The sequence below is a fragment of the Myotis yumanensis genome, unplaced genomic scaffold, assembly GCF_028538775.1.
Source record: "Myotis yumanensis isolate MYYU_CA2020_CCGP unplaced genomic scaffold, mMyoYum1.0.hap1 SCAF_3, whole genome shotgun sequence".
Classification (NCBI taxonomy): domain Eukaryota; kingdom Metazoa; phylum Chordata; class Mammalia; order Chiroptera; family Vespertilionidae; genus Myotis; species Myotis yumanensis.
Window position 1 is genome coordinate 8,361,776 of NW_027223754.1, and position 25,756 is coordinate 8,387,531.

The 25,756-nt window shown below is 45.7% G+C and overlaps 2 long non-coding RNA genes across 4 annotated transcripts; both read right to left on the reverse strand.

Moving 5' to 3' along the window:
* Positions 1-12,735: 12,735 nt before the first annotated feature.
* On the reverse strand, positions 12,736-20,908 carry LOC139004836 (uncharacterized). The gene is made up of 4 exons (XR_011470613.1): positions 20,437-20,908; positions 15,613-15,702; positions 14,941-15,105; positions 12,736-13,726 (listed from the first exon to the last, which is right to left on the reverse strand). It is a non-coding gene; the product is annotated as an uncharacterized lncRNA (long non-coding RNA).
* A 448-nt stretch (positions 20,909-21,356) lies between these two features.
* On the reverse strand, positions 21,357-24,181 carry LOC139004835 (uncharacterized). Of its 3 annotated transcripts, none has more exons than XR_011470610.1 (4): positions 24,093-24,181; positions 23,492-23,604; positions 23,040-23,135; positions 21,357-21,808 (listed from the first exon to the last, which is right to left on the reverse strand). It is a non-coding gene; the product is annotated as an uncharacterized lncRNA (long non-coding RNA). The 3 variants fall into 3 exon arrangements; XR_011470611.1 differs by having other exon boundaries at positions 23,492-23,682; positions 24,093-24,149; XR_011470612.1 differs by lacking the exon at positions 23,492-23,604.
* Between the last annotated feature and the right edge of the window lie 1,575 nt (positions 24,182-25,756).

Below are 25,756 nucleotides of genomic sequence, written 5' to 3' on the forward strand. Positions count from 1 at the left end.
TAACTGAGCTGGAGAAACACCAGAGGAGGAACAGGTTGTGATGTGACAGTGCAGGTAGAGACCATGAGTTCAGTTTTAGACGTGTGGAGTTTGGACTTGGATCCATCCAAGAGGAGGTGTCCACTAAGAGGTTAGAGATAGGGGTCTGAAGCTCAAGAGAGCTCTTGGCTGCACACGTGGGAGTCACTACCACCAAGAGCAACGGAAGCCAGGAGCACAGAGGTGGAAACTCGTTTCTGATATTGATCCCTGAGGGAAAAAAGTTACTGTCAGGCTTATTCTTTTAAGTTCATAACAGACAATATCTTGTTGTTGTTTTTTTTCTTTTTAGCTCCTTACATTCCTGCATCACATTAAACAAGGGTCATTTATTTACTCCAACAGGTAAGTAACTACAATGGGGAGTCTAAACATTGAAGGGTTTATGTATGAATTACTTTTGAGATATTCACTAAGGGCCTTGTCATTTTTACTAAATGACATTCTTTTTAAAAAACATTTTTATTAAAAAATATTATTTTTTATTGCAAAACTACAATGAGACACCACCTCACACCTATTAGAGTGGCCAATCGACCCCAGAGGGCCTCCCGGTTGCCTTTTGGGCCACATCACCTTGAGATATATGGGTTTTTTGTTGTTGTTTGGATTTTTTAAAATCAAAATGCCTTAAAAAAAAAGGATATTTGATATTATAGAGAAGTCCTTGACGTATGTTAACCAATATGAACACATGTGAAGGGCTTTGAATATGATTTTTTTTTTTGTTCTTTTTTTTTTTTTTTTTTTTTTAGGAATCTGTTAGCAGAGGTCAGTGATTTTCAACTGGTGTGCCGCAAGAATTTTTAAAACATGCAATCCCTATTTAGTCAGGGGCATGGCCCTCTTTTCCCTTAGATTGTCAAATAAAAAGACGACAGCAGCCAACACAACAACAGCCGCCCAGTGTGAGTGAATTAAAATTATACCCACTTCTTGTCAGATCGGCAGAAGATATATTTTTTGGTGTTGTGTTTTTTTTTTTTTGGCCACGGAACTTTAGTAATCAGTGTACGTGCCACGAGATGGAAAAGGCTGCAGATCGCTGGCACAGGTGGTAAAGTGGGAAGTCGGGGGCTTGAGTCCTCAGTTCTGCCCCCTGCGAGACGTGAGCCTTGAGCAAACCACTTAACCTCACAGGCTGCTTTCACGACCTGTAAAGCGAGTAAAACAACCACACTTACTAGTCACCTCCCAACCGGCACGGCTGTCTCCGGGGTCGCCCCGGGTAATAACCTTGGAAAGCTATCCCATAAGCCCTAAAGCAGCCTCTCGCTGCCAGGCCTTCCTAATTCTGACCATACACCTGGGCGCCGTCTGCATTCACCCGGACCCCGTGCCGCAAGAGGGGGAAGCTCGTTTTCCTGCTGAAAAGAGGGGGTGGCTCGTTTGCTCGCACCCCCTTTGCCTTCCCTGTTCCTCCAGACAGACTAACACGCGGTTCTGTAGAATATGGCTTAATTTGAGTTACTGGGCAACGGGCAGTTCAACAATGAATAGCCGCCAAGACAGGACCCGGCTGGAGGCTGGTGTAAGAAGGACGAGGCGGAGATGCCTGGCCCCGAGCAGGTGCTCCCCAACGGCCCGGCCTCGGCCTGGCTGACCGTGGGAACAGGCTCGTTCCCGGCCGGCTGGCCGTGGGCCACTGGTTCTGGGGATTCTGGAGGCCCCGGGAGCCCCGTGGGAGGAGGGCAGGAGACCCCGAGCACTGAGGGACTGCGTGTTACTCTAACCTGGAAGAGGTCTGGTCGCCGCACACCAGCGCCTTCCTGAGCCAAGGGCCAGACGCTCCTGCAGGTGCCCGGGCGGCCCTGGGACTAAAGGGAAGACGATGCCCCCCAGGCCTGAGAGAGCGGCTGTGGGAGGGGCACCGGGCGTGCAGGGGTAGGAGCAGAGCATGCCGGGAAGGTGCGGGGACAAGTCAGGATAGGAGCAGGGCGTGCAGGGATAGGAGCAGAGCATGCTGGGAAGGTGCGGGGACAAGCCAGGATAGGAGCAGGACATGCAGGGATAGGAGCAGGGCATGCCGGGAAGGTGCGGGGACAAGCCGGGATAGGAGCAGGGCGTGCAGGGATAGGAGCAGGGCATGCCGGGAAGGTGCGGGGCATGCCGGGAACTCGTGTGCTGACCCTGAGGGGGAGAGAGGAGGAGGGGCGGGACCCTGGGGTCCTTGGAGGAGGCAGGTGGCCCAGCAGCAGTGCTCGTGGCGGTTACTGCCGTGTGGGTGTATAGGTGCCCTAGAGGTGTCCGTTCAGAGCTGTCCTTACAGCACAAGGCAGCCTGGGTGGTTTGCAACCAGCATCTCTCTCCACAGATGTGTCTCCCCACTGGGTGCCCCTAGGACAGTGATGGTGAACCTATGACACGCGTGTCAGAGGTGACACGCGAACTCATTTTTTTGGTTGATTTTTCTTTCTTAAATGGCATTTAAATATATAAAATAAATATCAAAAATAGAAGTCTTTGTTTTACTATGGTTGCAAAGATCAAAAAATTTCTATATGTGACACGGCACCAGAGTTAAGTTAGGGTTTTTCAAAATGCTGACACGCCGAGCTCAAAAGGTTCGCCATCACTGATCTAGGAGCTCAGCTTGACCCAGATGGCCCGGAGGGGCCTGCTTCCGGCAGCCTGAGTGTCCCTGGTCCCCACTGGGCTGACTTCCTCGTCCTGACTCCTGAAGTCGTCTCTGTCTGGGCGCCAATATTTTATAATACTTGGGCGGGGTGGGGGTGGGGGGTGTTTTTGAAGTTTTACTTTGCTTCCAGCTGAAACGGATCATTGAGGCCCTCACAACTTTCCAAAGTCATATTTTAAGTCCCAGTGTAAGCGTTTTCATCGTAGGCAAATTAACTTTATGCCTGCGTTAATTCGGGACATAGGAGCCCCAGCCTTATGTGAGTGGATGGTTTAATGAAACCCTGTTAAATAGAACGCTCTCTGATCTGACTGCAACATGCAAACACATTGCAATACAGCTTCTGTGTCATTTCGAACACGACAAAGGATTTACTCTTTTTCTTCTCAATCTTTTTTGGTATAAATGGCTGAGATTTGACAATGCCACTAGACAGAGTCTCGGTCTGGTTTCACATTGGAGGTTTTTCTCAATGCTAAGTGGAAGAACACCCTACCTCCCAGGTGAAATGCTGGTCATTACTCTGTTTTTCATGTGTAACCTAATCTAGTTAATTCAAAGTTTAGGGCAGTTAGTTCCATCTGTGTGGATTGACAGCTGCAGGCCAGTTAGCTTCCAAATCCTGCTGTTTTCTAAAAACCTGATTTAAACTATTCTGTTAAGTGTATTTTAATATATTTGCTTAGGACTTTGTGATTCTCTCATGGGAGGACTGTCTTTAAATTAAAAACAATAAACATTTTATGAGATTTACAAACCATAGCAGAAGAGCTGAAGGGGATGATTCATGTTAATTCAAAGAAAATATTAAATAATTGAAAAAAACATTAATTACATCCTTAGGTAAGTTACGTTGGTATTATGAACTATGTTTAATAATCTGTTTTACAGCAAATACAGTATAATACAGAACACATTTAAAATCATCACTTGTTAAAAGTATCACTTTTGTCATTTTAAACTAATATTTTTAAATGAAAATAAAACTTTTACTTTGGGATCGCCATTTCATAGATAAAAAACATTAGGTATAGATATATACACACCTCTGTATAAATTACTTCAATGTATTGCAAATAATAAAATTTTCATTTTTCAACTTCATATTTACTATGTTTCTTCTTTGCAGCATAATTTATTTCTGTATTTGTTCATTTTTTTCTCCAATACATAATGGAAATTATATGAGTTTTATTTAAAAAATTTGAATACACAAAAATGTGTAATATAAAACATACCCCCACCCCATAACAATTATTCCCCTCCTCCCCCAGAAATAACTACCTTTGGCTGCTTGATGCTTCAACCTCCAGATGTTTTTCCATTTAACATTATATATGAAAAGTATTGTCATTTTATTTTTCACTAAATTGATCTTGGATATCTATGTTAACATTTGTATACTTAATTCTTTTTAAGAGCCTATATGATATTCTATTCTATGTATGTACCATAATTTATAAAACCAACCCCTTACTAACATATATATTGGTTATTTCTAATTTCTCCTTACAATTTAGCTTCTTAAACTATATTTTTATTCTTTCTACTGCAAACCTCCTGCCCCCCAATTTGGTGTTTTCTAGTGACCCAGGGCCACTTTATTTCGTTTTCATTTAGCCTATTTTGAAGTGTTTTTCTGACTTTTAAGTCATCTTGTCCTTTCCTTTTGAATCTCCTCTTTTCATTCTCCTATTTTCTTCCCATTAAGGACAAAGGTCCTCTTACACAAAAATCTCTCCCCTCTGGTACCAGTGTGCTCTCCTCGCACTCTTGCCGACCCCAGCAGCGAAGAGAAAGAGGCACTGAGTGTTCCATTTCTGATAAGAAATAAGAAAGAGGCTGCGCCTGGCAGGGAGCCTTGTCAAGATCTCCCTCATTCTGAGCACTCCATTCCCACGTGAACGACAATGAATGGAGATTTCACCCGCCCACCCCACATTGTTCAAGTTGTCCTTTGCCCTTCCTGTCAAATCTGGGCACCCAGGAGACAGCGGAACATGTTTTGAATTCAATCCTGGGGAGCCACCGATCAATATCACTTGACTCTTCTTACCCATTAGTTGTTCTCTTTCTGTGCCTGACGCGGAGTGATGCCTGAGCTATGCTTTGTCATGGCCCCTTCTCGGTTGGCCCAGCTAACCCGTATGGGTGGGATGGCTCCCTCCGTCCACGAGGCAGAGTGCCACAGGCAGAGTAGAGCATGGATACAGTACAGGACATGGGTTCTCTTACTGCTTCAGCTGCAGGCTCCGAGGCTGTGGAGAAAGCTAGGGTATTTTACCTCTTTGTGATCCTATTCGTCAAATACCAAGAAGAATATTAACTGTCCACTTAACTCACAGAATACTGTAAGATGGAAATTTACAAAATGCATTGAAAATAAGATTCCAAAGAAACAGGGTTTATTGTTTTATGTGTCTCTTCTCCTTTTTTAGCACATATATGTTAAATGACTTCCTTTTTTATATCTGTAACTCATCTGGTTTTTCCTGCCACAGGTACCTATTCCTTCTCATGAATCAGTTCTTACTCATGGAACACACAGAGACCTAGGGAGGCCTTCCAGCAGTGTTTTTGGAGGGTGGGAGGTTGGGTTCAAAGAAGGAGAAAGACATTGCTGTTGTAATTTTTAATCTTAATTTTTTTAAATGTTGCTCATCCTCTGGAATGTTTTTATGATTATCAAGGCCTTAATTCTAAATGGCAACATTAAAATGAGTATAAGAACTTTATAGGGAGACTGAATTCCTATCTGATAGTAAGTTAGGTACTTAAAAAAAATTAGAGTAATTCTTTGAAGCCCTAATAAGTTGGTCAGGAAAACCAAATATCTAAACCAACTCAGTGTTTAACTGACTGAACCAATGTCTAAATCTCTGTATTTGAACCTCCCAATATTAATATTGGTAGAACTTTGATTCTAGATGCCAATTAACTTCAAATGATCAGGTAGCAGATTGTAGGATGATTAGAACAAATATGAACATGACACTGGATTTAAGAAAAAGGTGTTTTAGTGTTTTTCAGGCTTAAAAATAAGAAACATTTTAGGAGTTTAAATGAGACAAGATTTCAGAAAATTGTAGATCTCATATCCTGTCATTGTTGATGGTCAAAGAAAAGGGTGAGAAATTCTATTTTAACTGTCATAAATATTTTTCAATTTTTAAAAAATAGAGCCTTGGCTATGTATTAGGGTTCTTCTTTTCCTTAGTTGAAAACAGCCTGTTGCTAACCAAATATTACTATCACTTCTTCTCTCATTTGGTTTGTCCTTCCCCAATTCATTTTAATAGCATACCAATGCATTCTGAAACTAAATTATTGTTAGAGCTGTTGATTCTTAAAGAAAGGGGAAAATGTAAATTTGTCCTTTTATTAGTAAGTATATATTCTAATAGATTATATAATCTCATAATTCATCTTGGTCTGAATTATTAAGGTCATTTGAGTTTTCAAATGCAACATCTACACTAATAAAAGAGAAACATGGTAATTGGCGTACGACCGCTACCCTTCCCACTGGCTAATCAGGGAGATATGCAAATTAACTGACAGCCAAGATGGCGGCCGGCAGCCAGGCAGCTTGAAACTAACATGAGGCTTGCTTCCTTCAGTGACGAGGAAACCAACATTCCCCGCCTGCCTTGCAGGCCTCTGAGCCTGCAGTTTGAACATTGTAACAAACATAGCAGCTAAAAAAAAACCCCAGAAACCAGCTTTCAGGGAGCTGGGATCTCAGAGCTGGAGTCAGAGCTGGAGTTATACATTGTTTCCAACAGAAACAAACCAGATACCTACTTTCAGCAGCGGAGGCCTAAGAGCTGGAGCCTCAGAGCTAAAGCTGGCCCAGAATAAAAAAAAGAAAAAAGAAAAAAAGGAGCGGTTGGGAGCTTCCGTCACCCACCAGCCTGAAAACAGCCCTCAGCCCCTCAGCCCGGCTGGCCAGGCAGCCCAGTGGGAACCCCCACCCTGATCCAGGACACCCTTCAGGGCAAACCAGCCAGCCCCCACCCATGCACCAGGCCTCTATCCTATATAGTAAAAGGGTAATATGCCTCCCGGCACCGGGATTAGCGTGACAGGGGGCTGCGCCCAAACCCCCTGATTGCCCTGCGGCTCTGTGTGTGACAGGGGAAGGCGCCCCAACCCCCTGATCAGCCCTGCTCTGTGCCTGATAAGGGGAGCTCCTCAACCCCCTGATAGGCCCTGCTCTGTATGTGACAGGATGCGGTGCCCCAACCTCCCCCCGCCACGCCCCCCATCCCCACGGGCCCTGCTCTGTGTGTGACAGGGTAGAGCCATAACCTCCCCATCAGCCCTGCCCTGAGTGTGACAGTGGCGGCGCCCCAAACCTCTGATCGGCCCTGCTCTGTGTGTGACAGGGGGCAGTGCCCTAACTCCCCTATCGACCCTACTCTGTGAGTGACAGGGGGGAGCTCCTCAACCCCCTGATCGGCCCTGCTCTGTGCGTGACAGGGGGGAGCTCCCCAACCCCCTGATGGGCCCTGCTCTGTGCGTGACAGGGGGGAGCTCCTCAACCCCCTGATTGGCCCTGCTCTGTGCATGACAGGGGGGAGCTCCCCAACCCCCTGATTGGCCCTGCTCTGTGCGTGACAGGGGGCAGCGCTCCAACCCCCTGATCGGCCCTGCAGGGTATGGAGCCCCAACCCCCCTGATGGGCCCTGCTCTGTGGGTCACAAGGGGTGGTACCGCAACCTCCCCATCGACCCTGCCTTGAGTGTGATAGGGGGCGGTACCCCAACCCCCCAATCAGCCCTACCCTGAGCGTGACTGAGTGTGGCATCGCAACCTCCCAATCCACCCTGCTCTGTGCATGACAGGGGGCGGAGCCCCAACTCCCCAATCAGCCCTGCTCTGAGCCCAACCAGGGGCTGCACCTAGGGATTGGGCCTGCCCTCTGCCACCCAGGAGCAGGCCTAAGCCAGCAGGTCATTATCTCCTGAGGGGTCCCAGACTGCGAGAGGGCACAGGCCGGGCTGAGGGACCTCCCCCTTCCCCCCCGAGTGCACAAATTTTTGTGCACCGGGCCTCTAGTAACTATAATAAAAGAAAATCCAAAAACTGTAGAATTCAGTAGAATTACACAACAGCCAATCCATTTGCTGATTAGATTATAATCTACTGATCTTATGGAACATTTCATCTTTTCTGTACAAATGACAGAGACTCAGGTCATTAAATAGAACAAAAGGCCTTAGTAGAATGTGTAGCTCATAATGTGAGACAGCCAGTGTCCCAACTTACAGCTTAAGTAAACCCAGGGAATCCCACATCTGCCACGTTGGAAAATAGCAGTGTACTGAAGATTTCAGAAGGGCGTCGAGTGTAAGGAGTGTTAATCACTAGGATAAAGTTCCAAATAAGAGATCTGACATAAGCGGTACCAACAAAAGTACTGATTCATGTACTAGTAAAATTATAAGCCAAGTTTCACATGGTCAGGATTTGAGGAAGTCACTTTCTAATATTCTTTCTCAAAAGAAGGATCTTATGAAATGCTGGCAGAGGTATGTGGTAAGCTGAATAGCCTGCTAACTGGTTAGGTGATCTAAAGTAGTTATGCTTCCAGATTTGTAGTTATGTCGGTCTAGTTTGGCTTGACTACCCTGAACCAGCTATGAAGTAACCCAGTCTATGTAGGGGATTAGGAGCTGGAAGCATGAACAGCTCTTGCCAAATCCCAGACATAATCCTTTTTTACATCCCTTCTTCCCAGCTCCTGCTCTTTCCCAACCTGCCAAAAATCTATATTCAATATGCAGTAACTAAAATGAGTCCAGAATGTGTACAGAGCATTAATGAAGAGCATTAGGGCTGACAAACCTAGCTTGGAATCCCAGCTCAGCTATTTACTAGTTGTGTGGTCTTGGTCAAGATATTTAATTTCTCTGGGTCTCACTTTCCTCATCTGAATATATGAATGATAGGGACAAAAATGTTTACATCACAGAATCACCATGAGCATTAATTATTTTACCCCACTGCCTGGAATATAGCAGCCAAAAAGAAAGTACCAGTATTATTACCATTAAGTTTCCTGAAGAGTCTTTATATGTCTGCTATGTCAAGAAAAAACAGAATCAGAGGCAGAATGAATATCTAGAAAGTACCCACCCTTTCTACTAAAGAAGGACTTTGTTGATGATGGCATATGGGATACTACATACTATTACTATAAATACTACCTTGCTTCATTTTAGAAAAAGCCTTTATAAGTGGATATTTCCCTGAATTTCATCAGTTGTCAGTTGAGTAAAACATTTGTATAATTTTTGGATGGCAGCAAAATAGCCATAAAAATATTTGGAGTTCACAGCATTATTTAAAATTGTGGTCTTCTCAGTTTCATCTAACTTAAAACTTCTACTATTCAAAAGATATCACTGAGAAATAAAAAAGCAAGCCACACACATATATGTCTAGAAAAGGACTTCTATCCAAAATATATAAAGAACCCTATCAATTTAGTAGTAAGAAGACAGACAACACAATTAAAATTGGGCAAAAGATTCTGTAAGATTCACAAAACAAGATGTATGAATGGCCAATAAACAAAAAGATGTTCAACATCCTAAGTCATCAGGAAAATGTGAACTAAAATCACAATGAGTAACTACTCTAATCACCCATTAAAATGGCTAAAACTAGAGAGACTGACAACACTAAGTTGGTGGGAAATATTGCAACCATTTTGGAGAACAGACTGGCAGTTTCTTATAAAGTAAATGCTTAACACCAAACCAATAATTCTCCTCCTAGGTATTTACTCCCCAAAAAGGAAAGCATTGGACTACAGAAAGATCTATATACACAAAGACTAGCAGCTTTGTTCATAATAACCCCAAATTAGAAATGTTAACATGTTCATTATCAGATGAATGGCTAGACAAATTGGGGTACATACATAGTGTGGAATACCACCCAGCACTAGCCAACTACCGAAACACTATAATCTCATGAGTGAAAAGCACAGACCGTATGATCCCATGGGATATGTCTATGAAATTCTAGAAAAGGAAGATCAGGGCCAGAGGGCAAATGACTGCAGGGGAACATGAGGGAACTTTCTGGAGTGATGGGAATGTCCTTCATCTTGATTATGGTGGTGGCTACACGGATGTATACATTTGCCAAAACTCATTGAAACATATACTTCAAATGTGAGCATTTTATTATACGTATGTATATCTGTATAGTAAAGAATTGGACCTTATCCCAAAAGAGGTGTGCCCTTAGTCCTCGTTTAGGGGGTAACCACCAAGCCCTTGGAATGTCTTTGTTTACCTGGGCGCCTTGGGTTATGTTATGCTGGTAGTCTATCAATCCAAATAGCATTTAGGGTGGGGACTGACCAAATCAGACAGACCAGGAATGTGACATTGGGTGGAGGCTTTGGGTCGCACAGAATCAGCTGACCACAGGGGCTGGAGACGGAGATTAGTTTCCTAAGCAACAAATCATGCCTATGTGACGGAAACCTTAATAAAAACTCGGAGCCACAAGGCTCAGGTGAACTCCCCCAGTTGGCAATGTTCCATCTGTTACACGCAGGTACCAAGAAAACACATCCAAGACTTCATGGGGAGCAGACAATGGAAGCTCCGAATTTAGTCTTTTCCTGGGTTCTTCCTTCCCTAGGCACTTCCTCCCGTGGCTGATTTTAATCTTTATCCTTTCCCTGTAATAAACCCTGAAGAGTATTATAGCTTTCAGTAGATTCTGAGTCCTGCTAGCAAATTATCAAACTTGGGGGTGGTTTGGGGAACATCCCAGGACGTGCAGTTGGTGTCAGAAGTAAGGGTGGTCTTGTGGAGAAGTGTTTTCCCACTAACTCTGCATTTTCCTCAACTCCTAAGGGGTTAGCTCTGAACATTAGCAATATCATATCTCAGGATGATTTTTTTTAATGTGGTCCTGCTGGGCTGGTGAGGTTCAGTGGTTGAGCGCCAACCTATGAACCAGAAGGTCATGGTTCGATTCCCTGTCAGGGCACATGCCCAGGTTGCAGGCTCCATCCCTAGTGTGAGGCATGCAGGAGGTAGCCAATCAATGATCCTCTCTCATCACTGATGTTTCTATTTCTCTCTCTCCCTTCTTCTCTGAAATCAATGAAAATATATTTAAAAAAATAAAGAAAATATGATCCTTTCCCTCATCTAAAATGTGTTTACTAGTATATGTCTGGCATATTTGTGTGTGTGTGTGTGTGGTGTGTATACGCACAAATACCCCCAGTGGAACACGGTGCTTTTGATGCTAGGAAAGAATCTCTTAAAAGGCAATATAGGAAGCACCTTAATATTTTGTGCTCCAAATTTTAAAGGTATAAATAAATCTTTATAAACTTAAGAAAAACCATGGAAGAATAGGCATCAGCTACTTAACAGAAAGTATCTGGGCAAACTGGTAAGAGATAAGCACCAGAGGGCTGCCATATATTATTTATTCTCTCTAAGCATTATTTAAGTGTTATGGTTAAGGGTCATTTTTCTTTTTATGTTTTCTGGATTTTTCCAAATGACTGAAAGAATAAATGTATACTGGGCAAATTTAGGAAGATATACAAACATATATTTTTTATCAATATAAAAATTTGACACTTAGAACCTATGGTCACAGGAAATACAAAACATTTAACACACACTCTTGTTGCAAAGAAGAACAATGGTGATCAAAGCTTTTAAGCATGAAACACTGTATATTAGTGTGAAATTCTGTAGAGGAAATAAAATGGGAAACAGCTGTCAAGGAGGAAAAGGAGTGATGTGAAGTATCCAACTGTGAATAATAAGCTCATTTTGGCATTTTAAAAAATATGTGATGGTGGCTCTCAAATATCTACAGCACTTTGCATTCAACTTGATTCATTTAGAGGAATGACATCAACGATTTTATTTTAAAATTCGGTATTTACAGCATGTCAGAAGTTATATTTCTTTTGTTATCTAAACTTTTGCTGAGTAATTTTTACATGAACTTAAAAGTTTGTGGAGGTGCATATGCTTTCAAATTCATTTTAGGGGTACATTAAAAGGTTTGATGGCCACTGACATTAGCTATAAACTACAGTTGGCAATCAGTAGAAAAAAAAAGCAATATTCAATCTAACCCAAGGAGACTCTGCCACCTGGTGGCTGAGAAATGTCCGTGGTCACCAGGCAGGGATAAAAACCTGTCCTTAACAGGAATGATGATGAACTGGGCCATAAAATGTAGACTCGGGAGATGCATTATTTGATTACAAGACATCTGAATACAGAGAAGGAAATACAATGATTCATTCTGAATATTATCATTGCAAATCCAGGAAATTACCATTGGTAGCTTTTTACTGGGCAGGAAACTATCTAAAATCCCTCACCTAAGATCAACTAATTTATGAAATTCTTAAAATGATAATGCATACATTTATCTTTTGTAAACTTAAGTAAAACCAATTCTCACCTGCCATTTTATTGTAGAGAAACAAGAAAAAATTTTTGACCCATTTATGTGGAAAAGAGAAATCATCAAAGATTCCACTATTTATAGAACTGTATTGCGAAAACACATGTAAATTCTTATCACCTAGTTGTTCAAAATTCCTGTTGACTCCTGATGTTTTAATTTGTCAGTGTTCCTGTCAAAAATAAGCAAAAAGACAAAGAAACATGACTTTGTCATAGGGAATCCAGTAACTATATTTCTAACTCCCCGAACATGATTCAACAACTCCTCAAAATTATAAGGTAATGGAACTCTTTAAATGGTCCCATTTCTAGGATCAGAGAGTTGAGCTTCCATGGGCGTTCTTCTACTGTGTCCCTAGGTCAGTGCTCGGCAAACTGCGGCTCGCGAGCCACATGCGGCTCTTTGGCCCCTTGAGTGTGGCTCTTCCACAAAATACCATGTGCGGGCGCGCATGTACAGTGTGATTGAAACTTCGTGGCCCATGCGCAGAAGTCGGTATTTTGTGGAAGAGCCACACTCAAGGGGCCAAAGAGCCGCATGTGGCTCGCGAGCCGCAGTTTGCCGACCACTGCCCTAGGTAACTTGGAATTGGCAGAAGAAAGAATATATTTTCAAGATGCCACTTCACAATCTTCAGGGTTATTGACAGCATACAAACCAGACTGCTGCAGGTGACTTCGGAACTCTCCATCACATCAACGTAAGTGCCAACTGACGTATATGTCTAACACATCCGGGTACAAAAAGATTTTCGCCTTAATTGATGCTGCGAATACTGGCTGGTTTTGTAATTAATTCCCTTAAGAGGAGAAAGGAACCAATGTAGAAATAAAGATAAAGACAAACGTGGAGCATCCTCCTTAGTTAAATACTGACTGGAAAGTGGGCTAAGAGTGGGAGCCAATCAGATTGGAACAAATCTGCCAATTTGACTTCAATTCCAGTTAAAGTGGAGATGGGGCTGATTCTTCTCTCATCGCAAAATCTATTAAAAAATGTAACTTAAAAATGATCATTCCATGTCTCAGGATGAAAAGGGGATATGGAGTCAGGAATCCGGCATCAGCCTTTTACTCTGTTCCAGGAATTTAAAAGTCCCTGGAAGACAAATTAACTATTGAATATTACGGACTGATAACCCCAAAGGAATGGGGAGCCTTTACCAGCATTTAGTGTCTCTCAGTTTTAAACTGGACGTCAACTTCCGCCAACATCATTTCCCCTGGCAATTCCACTGCGCTGCGCTGACGTGGGTGCCAGAGTTCTGTGTGTGCAAAAGACTGGTTTGGTTTAAGTGACAGTCATGCATGTAGCAGTCATGCATGTCCAAGAGTTTTAAATAAGCACTAATGGTTCGACCTCTCAGAATAAAGAATCCAGTTCTCTTCTTTTGTGTAGATCCAGAATCAGAAATTATTCTGGCTCAATGAGACTTTTATTACAAGACCCTCGGTCGTTCACTTCCCCACCTCTTGCTCATCCGCTTGAACTGTTGATTGGCTTTCCGCTGAGGGGGCCCGGGTGGCTTTCCCGCTCTGCATGTCATAAGTGAGAAGATCCAGGTCAGATTTTCTGTGTGGAGAGAGGGCAGTTCAGAAAACAGGGACCTGGTGTGCACCTGGTGTCCTATGAAACCCACCTGGTGACTGACACCGAGAAACACAGAACCTCTGACCATCTACGTCACAGGCAGCAACACACAGAAAATAGTCTCCAGAGCATCGTGGGTGGTGCTGAAGCTACAGCATCCGGCCCCGGACTGCGGAAGGGGTCAGGGACTGGGCGGCACTAAGCCCTGTCAGTGGTTGCATTACTTTGTTGAGTATCTAAATCTCTAGTACTAGTTACGGGACAATTTTGAACAAATGTTACAGTGTACATTTCCTTAAATTAATGTGCATCAATAGAAACATATTCCCCACTAGTATGAATATTCTACATTATAGTTTGGGGGACCTTTTTGTCCACAGAGCATTATTTGATCTCTTGGAACCCTACAGAACAAAGTATCATAGTGATACAGTGTTTTCCTACATTTCAGAGAATTGAAACCATTTATTTGTTCACATGTCCACTAAGTTTCATATCAGTAATATCCTATATAATAAAAGCCTAATATGCAAATCAAGCAAACGACAGAACGACCAGTGGAATGACCAATCGCTATGATGCACACTGACCACCAGGTGGCAGACGCTCAATGCAGGAGCTGTCCCCAGCCCGCAGACCCCAGGCCAGTCAAGGCAAGTGACAGCACCCCCCTCCCCCTTGCCCCCTGATCGCCCCGCCAGTCACCCTGCAGGGGGAGGCGACGTGGGGGCGGGGGGGCGGGGCTGGCGAGTGGGTGGCACCAGGCCAGCCAAGGCGGTTGCCAGCGGGGGCCCCGGTCGGCCCACAGATCGGCCCTAATCACCCACCAGGCCTAGGGATCCTACTGGTGCCCGAATTTCATGCACCGGGCCTCCAGTAAACTTATAAAGTTGCAAAGTAGTACAAAGTACAAAGCAGTGTACCACTGAACAACCACTCCTGGGGTTATTTTCAGTGTTTTAGAGTTCTCTACGGATGAATCACAGTAAATCATGGGGGAGTCTCTTCTCCCTCAGATGCTAACCCATAACACGTGGTGTTTACGTTAGAAAGACTGCCAAGGTGTACTGTCACCTCACACTCAGGGAAGAACTCCTACTTCCGGTCATAAACAAAACTGAAAGCACCAAGCTAACGAGCCCTCCCAGCGCAGGAGCTGGTCATTCTTTCCCATGAACCCAGGTCTGTGCACGTACCACCGCACCCAGTCTCCGCTGAGGATGGGGACTGCCGGTCCTGGCTCCGTCCATTGAAGGGAAGACAACCCCTCGGTGGTGGAACACAACATCGAGCTATTCTAAGTCATAAAAATCTTCAGTTTTCCTCTTGCGACTGGAACCAGAGCAGATGTTAGGTTGAGCCTGAAAACCATGTTGACAAGTAAATTATGAAAAGAGAATAAGATAGTAATAAAAAGCAAGCTGAGATTCTCTGCATCCCTCTTCAAACGAAGCCGGACATATAGCCGGAGGCCAGAAGGAGGCACCTCTAGCTCTAGCTCGGTACTGACCAGGCCTTTGACTCTGGGCCCCCTCTGGGCTTCAGTTTCCCATATATAATAGGAGGGGATTGGACTACATAGTTCCTAAGAGCCCTTACCCTTACTCTAACACCCACTGGTTCTCTACCACCCTCCCCAACTCAGGAAATACGTCTTAAATGTTTCTCTCAATGACAACAAGGCATGTGGTGGATTCATAATGTATGCTAACTGGACACGTTAATCCGTTTCGGGGACTTAGAACAAGTGGGTCTTTTTTCACAGTTATTTCATAAACTATAACTTAAGAGCTCTTTCTCTTTCAGACCAGGAGGAGGGAATGCTACATAAGAACAAACAGCTGAACAAAAGTATCTCTTGGACTTGCCTCCACCTTGTGGCTCAGGAATCAAATTCTCCCATAAACTTGAAGAATTCTTTTAGCCTGCCTGGGTCCAGAGTGGGAAATCTTGACCACCTGTGGAATGCATTGCACACGCAAAACTGAAGAAACACAATTCCTAAAGAGAAGTGCTTTGTGCCTTCTGAGCAAAGCAAGCAGCCAGCAGATGGATTAGTTTTACTTCAAATGTGAAATGAAATACTGGAAAACAAAATTATTTTAAAACAGCTAATGTTGAGCAGAAAATTAAAACAAAAACACACACACAAAAAAAAACATAGAGAGGGCTATAAATTTTGTGAAAGACCTGAAAACCTTTTCCTCTATTACTTGGTTTTGTTTCTTGGGTCAACTTTGCCATTATTTAACCTTTAACCTGAGACTAATTACTTTTTGACTTCTGAAGTTCTCATCTAGAAATAGTAAAGTTAAGGATAGGGAAAATTAGTCCAGATAAATTCTCGAGAATGGAGATAGGGGAGACCAAGATGGCGGCGTAGGTAAACACCGGAGACCGCTGCCGCAAACAACCATTTCAAAAATACAACTAAAAGATGGAACAGACATCACCCAGAACCACAGGAAGGCTGGCTGAAGAGAGACTCTACAACTAGAAGGAAAGAGAACAGCAAATCGAGGCTCAGAGGCGGCGCAGTGTGGAAAATACAAAGGTACCGAGGTGCGCGCGCAAAGCGGGCTGGTGGCTGAGGGCGCGGTTGTCGTTTTCTGTCGGGAGTGAGTCTCAAGACTCTGGGCTCTGGATCCGGGCGAGTCTCTAGGGACCCAGACTCAAACGGGAGAAGTGGGATTATCCGGCATCAGTTGGATCCTGAGGGCAGCTTTCTCTCCGAGGTTTGCAGCGGCTGCCGGGGTTCTGAGAAGCAGAGCCTCTGGGAACAGGACTGAGCGCGGCCATAACTGCTCCCTCCGCCCGCCCTGTTGATCCCGCCCCGCCCAAGCCCTGCGCGCAGCCATTTGCCGATCGCCTCAGGCAAAGGCTGGATTAGCGCCTCCCCAGAAGGCAGACGTTTTCCATACAGCTGATTCCTATAGCCAGTCGGCCTGGTGGTCAAAGCCCTCTAGTGTTAACTACAACAATTAAGGCTTGGCTAGAACAAGACTGTGCACAGAGACCACAAGGGGGTGCACCAAGAAAGCATAAAAGATGCGGAGACAAAAAAACATGACAGAAATGGAGGATATGGAGCTAAGAATCGCAATTTTGAGGGCTTGCCATAAATTTGTGCAGAGCCTCACGAAAACTAATGAGACCCTCGATGCTACGATAAAGAAATTAGAAAGTAAGCATACACGGACTGAAATAAAGAATATTATACCCAATAGCAGACCAGAGGAGCACAATAATCAAACCAAAGATTCGACAAAAAACACCCAATTGGAAAAGCAAAATGAAAAAAGAATCCGAAAGTGTGAAGATAGTGTAAGGAGCCTCTGGGACAGCTTTAAGCGGTCTAATATCAGAATTATTGGAGTGCCAGAAGAAGAGAGACAGCAAGATATTGAAAACCTATTTCAAGAAATAATGGCAGAAAACTTCCCCCATCTGGAGAAAGAAATGGACTTACAGGTCCAAGAAGCGCAGAGAACCCCAAACAAAAGGAATCCAAAGAGGACCACACCAAGACACATCATCATTAAAATGCCAAGAGCAAAAGACAAAGAGAAAATCTTAAAAGCAGCAAGAGAAAGAGGCTCAATTACCTACAAGGGAATACCCATACGACTGTCAGCTGATTTCTCAACAGAAACTTTGCAGGCCAGAAGGGAATGGCAAGAAATATTCAAAGTGCTGAATACCAAGAACCTACAACCAAGATTACTTTATCCAGCAAAGCTATCATTCAGAATTGAAGGTCAGATAAAGAGCTTCACAGATAAGGAAAAGCTAAAGGAGTTCATCACCACCAAACCAGTATTATATGAAATGCTGAAAGGTATCCTTTAAGAAGAGGAAGAAGAAGAAAAAGGTAAAGATACAAATTATGAACAACAAACATGCATCTATCAACAAATGAATCTAAGAATCAAGTGAATAAATAACCTGATGTACAGAATGAACTGGTGATTATAATAGAATCAGGGACATAGAAAGGGAATAGACTGACTATTCTTGGGGGAAAAGGGGTGTGGGAGATGCGGGAAGTGACTGGACAAAAATCATGCACCTATGGATGAACACAGTGGGTGGGGAGTGAGGGTGGAGGGTGGGGTGGGAGCTGGAAGGAGGGGAGTTATGGGGGGAAAAAAGAGGAACAAATGTAATAATCTGAACAATAAAGATTTAATTAAAAAAAAAAATTCTCGAGTCACTTCTAGTTCCTTTGATTCTATAAAGCTTCTTTTCTGGTTATAGGGGTAATAGAGTTCATATAAAAAATTCATTTTAGCCTGGCCCGTGTGACACAGTGGTTGAGCATCGACCCATGAACCAGGAGATCACTGTTCGAGTCCCAGTCAGGGCACATGCTGGGGTTGCAGGCTCGATCCCCAGTAGGGGGCATGCAGGAGATAGCCGATCAATGTTTCCCTCTCATTGATGTTGTCTCTCTTCCTCTCCCTTCCTCTCTCTGAAATCAATTTTTAAAAATTCATTTTAACATAAACCTTGCGGACATTGTGCTTAGCAAAATAAGGCAGTCACAAAAGGATAAACACAGTATGATTCCTCTCATATGAAGTGTATATAGCAGTCAAAATCATAGAACAGGTAGCAGAAGGTGGGTACTGTCTAGTGCAGGGGTGGGCAAACTTTTTGACTTGAGGGCCACAATGGGTTCTTAAACTGGACCGGAGGGCCGGAACAAAAGCATGGATGGAGTGTTTGTGTGAACTAATATAAATTCAAAGTAAACATCATTACATAAAAGGGTACGGTCTTTTTTTTTTTTTTTTTTTAGTTTTATTCATTTCAAACGGGCCGGATTGCCCTCGGCTGGTCTAGTGGGAGAGAGGAGGAGGAATCAGCGCTTAGTGGGTATAGAGTTTCAGTATTACAAGGTGAGAGAGTTCAAGAGATCTGTTGCACAACAATGTGAACAGACTTAACACTACTGAACTGTACACTTAGAATTAAGTGGGAAAATTTAATAGTATGTGTGTGTGTGTGTGTGTTTTTACCACAATGAAAGTTTTGTTTTAGGATAAGAATAAAGAGGAAATTCAAAACCATCCAAAATTCAGTCACTTAGAGAAAAGGTCTATTAACCAATTGATGCTTATCTACCCAATATGTTGACTGTCTTTCAACAGTTAGTGGGTACCTACGCTATGGTACCCTCTGCTGGGAACAGAATAATGGATGTAATAGACAGGGACCTAGCTCTCCTGGGTAAGGAACTCAGCAGTGACAGTCAAGGGCAATGAGTTCCACAATAGAGGGCATAAAGAGAGGAGTGGAAGCACAGAGGGGCGGGGGGAGGGTCAAACAGACCAGGGAGGGAACGAGGGAAGCTTTCCAGAGGAAACAGGGCTAACCCGAGATGTGAAGGATGGGAAGATATCAAGGCAAAAAGAAGGCAACAGCACCGCAGTCAGGAAGAACAGGCTAAAGTGGAGGCAATGCGAGCAGGGTGCTTAGATGGGGAAGCGGCCCCCCTGAGACGAGGTGCAGGGTTTCAGAGGGCTCTGGGCCCCATGATGCTGAGCCCGAACATGTCCTGAAGGCAACAGAGAGACATCAGAGAGCGTTCAGTGTGGAATGGACAAGACTGGATTCTATTTAGGAAGACCGCTCTGGCTCCAGTGTAGACTAGAGAACGGACTGGAGGGGTCGCGCCTGGCTAAGGGAGCACATGTAGGTGGCTGTTGGAGTGAGCCAGGTGAGATGAGCAGAGGCATAGTCAACTTCATGTGACATTTGTAGTTTGGGACTTAAGTTTCCTCATTTAACATTCCATAATTAGTATTACCCCATCTTATTTTAAAAATCACGTGTAATCAGTTTTTTAACATGGCTTCATGGCATTTCATTGGATGGCTATTTCATGATTTATTTAACTACTCTATAGTTGAAGGTTGTTTCTGAGTTTTTGTTATTCTAAAACAAGTGGGATAGAGATTTTGGTATAAGATCCTTACCCACATTTTAAAAATATTTTCATAAATGTTAAGATTATACTAATTTCTTACAACAGATGACAAAAGAGATGCCTCATAAAAGAAGTGATTACAATCCAAATGTGCAAGACAATGCTACCAAAGAGTGTGTGTGTGTGTGTGTGTGTGTAGTTTTATTTTGTCCTAAAAGACCATTCTGGATTGCAGACTTCTAAAGAAGACATAACCTAACACACATATCCCTTATGTTTCATGGAACAGGGAAGGCTGTGGGTTTGAGCTCCCCAGTACATTACTCTATCCAGGCAAAAGGTCAAGTGCTGCAAAAGGCCAAAGCTAAAAATAAAGTGTGGCCCTGATAAAGTTAAGGAGTTGGCCATGGGGGAGTGAGTCATACCAAATTAACACTTCTATATCCTTCCGTACACTGTGGTAACCTCCTCAACCAGGGAAGGCAGATCGGTTCTTGTATGAAAGTAACTTCAATAATGATACGAATAATTAGAGTAACAACACGGAGTAGTTTCATTCCTATAGCACTTTTGTTTCCCACAATCACATATGACAGGATTCTAATTTAGGAGGAACTCTTTGGCTTCAATAGAGAGAATGGATTGGAGACCAAAGATGGTTCTCGTAGACCATCTATGGACCTCTCTGCCTCTTGCCCATTAATGCAAGGTCTCCGGGAAGACACTACACCACACAGCTGAGGCATCCAGTGGAGCCTACCTGAAGTTCATCCAGGGTCTGGTGGACGCAGTGGATGAGAAAAGGGCAATAACAATGAGGAGTGTCTGCAGCCTGTGTATGCGCTTGGAGCGGATTTTGTGCACCATCCCTCTTCCCTGTGATCCTGGCCGTTTCTCGGGAGATCCAAATGATCAATGCCAGTTGGACTGTTCATAAGGTGGCATTTCTTCAGGAAATCGTGCAAATTGTTCTTCAAATGCAAGTCAAATCTTTCCAGGACTGAAAAGAAACCTTCCTTCCCAACCTCCGAGAGACAGAGAGAGAGATCAGACTCTGCTACTCAGCCAAGTTTTCACGTACATCCTACATTCGAGTTTTTAACATTTTCCTTCTTGTTAAGAATCATGGGAAGGTGGTGGAGAACAAGTGGGTAATTTCTTCATTCTTTTAAAGGAGTATCTACTACGGATGTATAAGACACAATAGGGCTAGAGACTGTCTTCTTGAAGCTCAGATTCTAATTGGGGAATTAGGGTAACAATTACACACAAAGTACGCAGTCCAGAAGAGAGCGCATTCCTGCTAGAATATCCAGGAAGAGAAACGTAGCAGGGAAATGTTTTAATGGAAGGTTATTTCTTCTTCATTAGAACCTGCATGTTTAAGACAAACTTAATTTAAAATTGTGTCATTCCTAAAGTCAGAAAGATTATACCTCTGTTTCATGTACTCATGACTGTAAACCTACTTTTGCCCACCCTGTATATTACACTACAGATATCTACATATAGACCCCTACTGACCAAATTCGAATTTTATTATTTGGGCTATCAGGGTGACCGCAGAGGGAAAATAACCAATAAAATCATGCAAGTTTAAGATCAGAGCCTCCTGGAAGACATTTAACCCCATACATTCCAATATGAGCTCTTGGACGTTCTGAATCAGCTTGCGATACCTTTTTTTAAAATTTTTTAAAAATACATTTTATTGATTTTTTTTTACAGAGAGGAAGGGAGGACAGAGAGTTAGAAACATGGATCAGCTGCCTCCTGCACACCCGCTACTGGGGATGTACCCGCAACCAAGGTACATGCCCTTGACCGGAATCGAACCTGGGACCCTTCAGTCTGCAGGCCGACGCTCTATCCACTGAGCCAAACCAGTCAGGGCAATACCTTTTTTTTTAAAAAAGACATGCACTGGTTCATTCACTAGGTCAAAAGCAGAGAGAAGGTGACTGCCGTCTTGGGCTTTTCCTTTGAGCTGTAAGGACCTGCGAGGCGGTCCTCCTTGCCCCTGCTTTCTATTACAAAGGTCGAGCCAGGTAGGAATTCTTGCAGGAACTGGTTCCTGAACGGCTACCCCCAGCTCTCCAAAGTTTACCATGATTTTGTCTTAGAGTTTCAGCCTAGAAACATTAAGAAGATGGAGACAGGAAAAGGGAGAGGTTCAGACATGGCTGCTATACAAACAGAAGAACACAGTTATATTCCAGCAAAGATAACAACCAGATCCCCTCCATAAACATTCACACTTTTTAGCTCAGACATTGTTCAGTTTTTTTTAAAGGGGACACCTGTAATAGTTTCAACAATAATAAAGATAAATTAAAAAATAAATAAAATGCAGTTTGAGTTTTATAATTTTATTAAAGTGCACTTGGAAGAAAATTAGTATTTTAAATTAAAAAGTAAAAATGCCATGCACACAGACAGTGGGGTGGTGGGGGTCTGGGGTGGAGGGGGGGGTGGGCTGGAGAGAGTCAATGGAGAAAAAAAGGGGGACATATGTAATACTTGCAACAATAAAGTGTTGTTTTTTTAAAAAAAGAAAGTAAAAATGAAAACAGTGGACTTTGAATCATCAGTCAAAGAGCAATTTCTTCAGCCCTGTTGGTGTGTCTCAGTGGTTGAGTGTCCACCCATGCACCCAGAGGTCACCATTCAATTCCAGGGCACGTGCCCCGGCTGCGGGCTCGATCCCCAGTAGGGGGCGTGCAGGAGGCAGCCGATTGATGTTTCTCTCCCATGTTTCCATCTCTCTCTCCCTCTCCCACCCTCTCTCACTTTCTCTGAGGACCTCCTGAGAATGTCAGCAGGGAGTGACAGAGCAGGCCCCTGCCTTCAGGTGTGATGGGGGGGCGGGGGAGGGGGGGAGAGAGACTCAGACATAGCATGAAATCTTCCTAGTTACCCTCCGAGTAGATAACTAACACTCTTAGCTACTTCCCCTACCCACTAACCACCCCTCTTTCTTAATCAAGGCTTAGGGTATTTAGAACGTAAACTTGAAATCACACTGGATACTGAAAATTTCTCAAGCACTGTAGAAACATAGCCTAATACATGAGTGTGTGATTTACATGGTGGCAGACTTTCATTTATTTATTTTTTAAATATATTTTATTGATTTTCTACAGAGAGGAAGGGAGAAGGATAGAGAGCCAGAAACATCGATCAGCTGCCTCCTGCACACCTCCCACTGGGGATGTGCCCGCAACCAAGGTACATGCCCTTGACCGGAATCGAACCTGGGACCTTTCAGTCCGCAGGCCGACGCTCTATCCACTGAGCCAAACCGGCCAGGGCCAGACTTTTATTTCATAACATGGAAATCAAAGCCCCAGTTCAATCCCCTACCTGTTAACGTTTCCTTTGCCGTTAGGACTGTGGTTTTAAGCCGTTGCCTCCTGGCGCAACAACCCCCAGATCTCATCTTTTCATGGGCAATGTGGTCTGGCGGAAGGAAAATGTTGGATTCACAACTTAGAGACAGTCTCAATTTTAAAGTGCCTCTCTTTTTCAAAATGTAGGATAATTTCTTTTCCATAGCAACAAAATAAATCAGAAATACAATTTTCTTTCAATGGAGCAACATTTTTAAATGCTTAGCAGTGAGATAGCAATTGCTAATGTTGCTCTCTTCAGCTCTAAAACAATGTTACGGATGGGCCTTCACGCACAACTCAGTTAATCATGGTTTCGCTGTATCACACGAACTCTGACACATGTGAGGGTCACAGCTGCAAAGCCAGGGCCTGGGCGCCAATCCCCCTCCCGCCTGGGTCTCGGTTCCACCACCCCTCACTCACTCACAAGCGCCGGGCCAGCGTCGCACAGCCCCCTCCCTCGGAGGAGGTGCATCTCTTCACACCTTGGTGCATGCTCAGATCTATGTGAACGGGTCAGGGAAGGCAGAACCTCCCTTAAAAGAGAGACCAGGGGAAGGACATGTACTTGGGTCAGGAGCCAAGAAAGACTCCTGGCTGCTCGGCGGTGCTGCCTGGAGGGGAACGAGGAGGGGAAACGTGGAGGCTGAGAACAGGCCGCTGCCTCGCGGTTCTGCCCGGCCGGCAGCGGTCCCAGGGGCTGGGCCCCAAGGCCTGGGGCAAGTTCCTTTGCAAATCGAGGCCGTACCGCCCACCTGGGTTTTGCTAAAAGAATTAGACGGGATGACGGACGTAAAGGGCTTCGTACCGCGCGCAGCACAAAGTCACCGCCGAGCTAAGTGGCCCCCGGACAAGTGAAGGAGCTGGATTTGGCGCGTTGGAGTTTTTCAGTGTCGCCCGGCAGCCGGGCCAATCCCACCCCGACACCCCACCCCCCACCCCCCACCCCCCGCGCCCGGCTGCAGAGGCTCGGCCGGCTGACCCCGAAGCCCCAGGAGAGGCCCCGCCACCTGCCTCCACCCACCTGCGGGCCGGGTCCGCTGGGGCCACTGCGAGGCCTCCCTGGGCACCGTCTCTCCGGGACGGCGGCGGCGCGGGTCCAGCCGCCCCCAGACGCGGCGCTGCGGGACGGGAGGGCGGCGCTGCGAGACGGGAGGGCGGCGCTGCGGCGCGGGAGGGCGGCGCTGCGGGACGGGAGGGCGGCGCTGCGGGACGAGAGGGCGGCGCTGCGGCGCGGGAGGGCGGCGCTGCCGGGCGGGAGGGCGGCGCTGCGGTGCGGTGCGGGACTGTGTTGCGGGATGGCGGCGCTGCCGGGCGGGAGGGCGGCGCTGCGGTGAGGGACTGTGTTGCGGGAGGGCGGCGCTGCGGTGCGGGACTGTGTTGCGGGAGGGCGGCGCTGCGGGACGGGAGGGCGGCGCTGCCGGGCGGGAGGGCGGCGCTGCGGTGCGGGACTGTGTTGCGGGAGGGCGGCGCTGCGGGACGGGAGGGCGGCGCTGCGGTGCGGGAGGGCGGCGCTGCGGTGCGGGACTGTGTTGCGGGATGGCGGCGCTGCGGTGCGGGACTGTGTTGCGGGATGGCGGCGCTGCGGGACGGGAGGGCGGCGCTGCCGGGCGGAAGGGCGGCGCTGCGGGGCGGGAGGGCGGCGCTGCGGGGCGCGCAGGGAGGCGGCCGTCGTGGGGAGGGCCGCGTGGACTGAGCCTGGCGGGCGGAAGGGGGCGCTCCCGAGCCCCGCGTTCCCCGCCCACCGGGTCTCACTCGAGGCTCGGGACCCGAGGAAGGTCCGCGCGCCCTGCCCTTGGCCTCCTGCCCCAGCGCCGGGCTGCTGCGGGCGGCGGGCTGCGGGCTGCGGGCTGCGGGCAGCGGGGCACCCAGGCTGTCGGGCGCTCTGATCAGAGCCAGATTCCTTCCAGCCCCGCTCAGCCCCGGCCCGCCCCTAGTTCACACCCCTCGTCAGCCGCGCCACCTCGGCTGCCGTCCCCTGGCGTCCCCGGTACTGTTCCCGGAGGAGCAGCGAGGCGCTGGGATCCGCGACGCGGGCTCTGCTCCCCGCGCGGAGGAGGTTGCCACGGGCAACGGGACGGCGCCCAGCATCCCGCCCCGTGGCGCTGCTCCAAAAGCCTGGGGAGAACCTGACGGAGAGGAGCGGCGGGCAGAGACCCTCCGCCGCACCCGGGCCGTCTATACTTGTTTGTTGATTGTATGTCTTTTTTTTTTTTTTTTAAGTAGGGAGGTTTTTATTTCCTAGTTTTGCGTACTATTTACACGGGTGTTTTTTTAAAATCCTCACCCCAGGGTATTTTTCCATTGATTTTGAGGGAGAGTGGAAGAGAGAGGGAAAGACAGAGAGAAACATTGATGTGAGAGAGACACATGGATTGGTTGCCTCCTGCCAGGGCCGGACAGGGGAGGAGCCTGCAACCGAGTTCCTGCCCTTGACCCAAATCGAACCCGGGACCCTTCATCCGCAGGCTGACTCTCTATCCACTGAGCCAAGCCGGCTAGGGCTGTTTACAAGTTTTTGATAAAAATTAGAGACTGAGACCATTATTTTGAGAATAGCTGTATGTGATCTCCCTCTAGTGGCCACATTGAATAATGTTATGTAATTCAAAATTCTTCCGGAGCTCAATTTATCCATTCAAGTCGCGAATATTTGACAGCTGTGTCATTCCTTATTAATTTGACTTT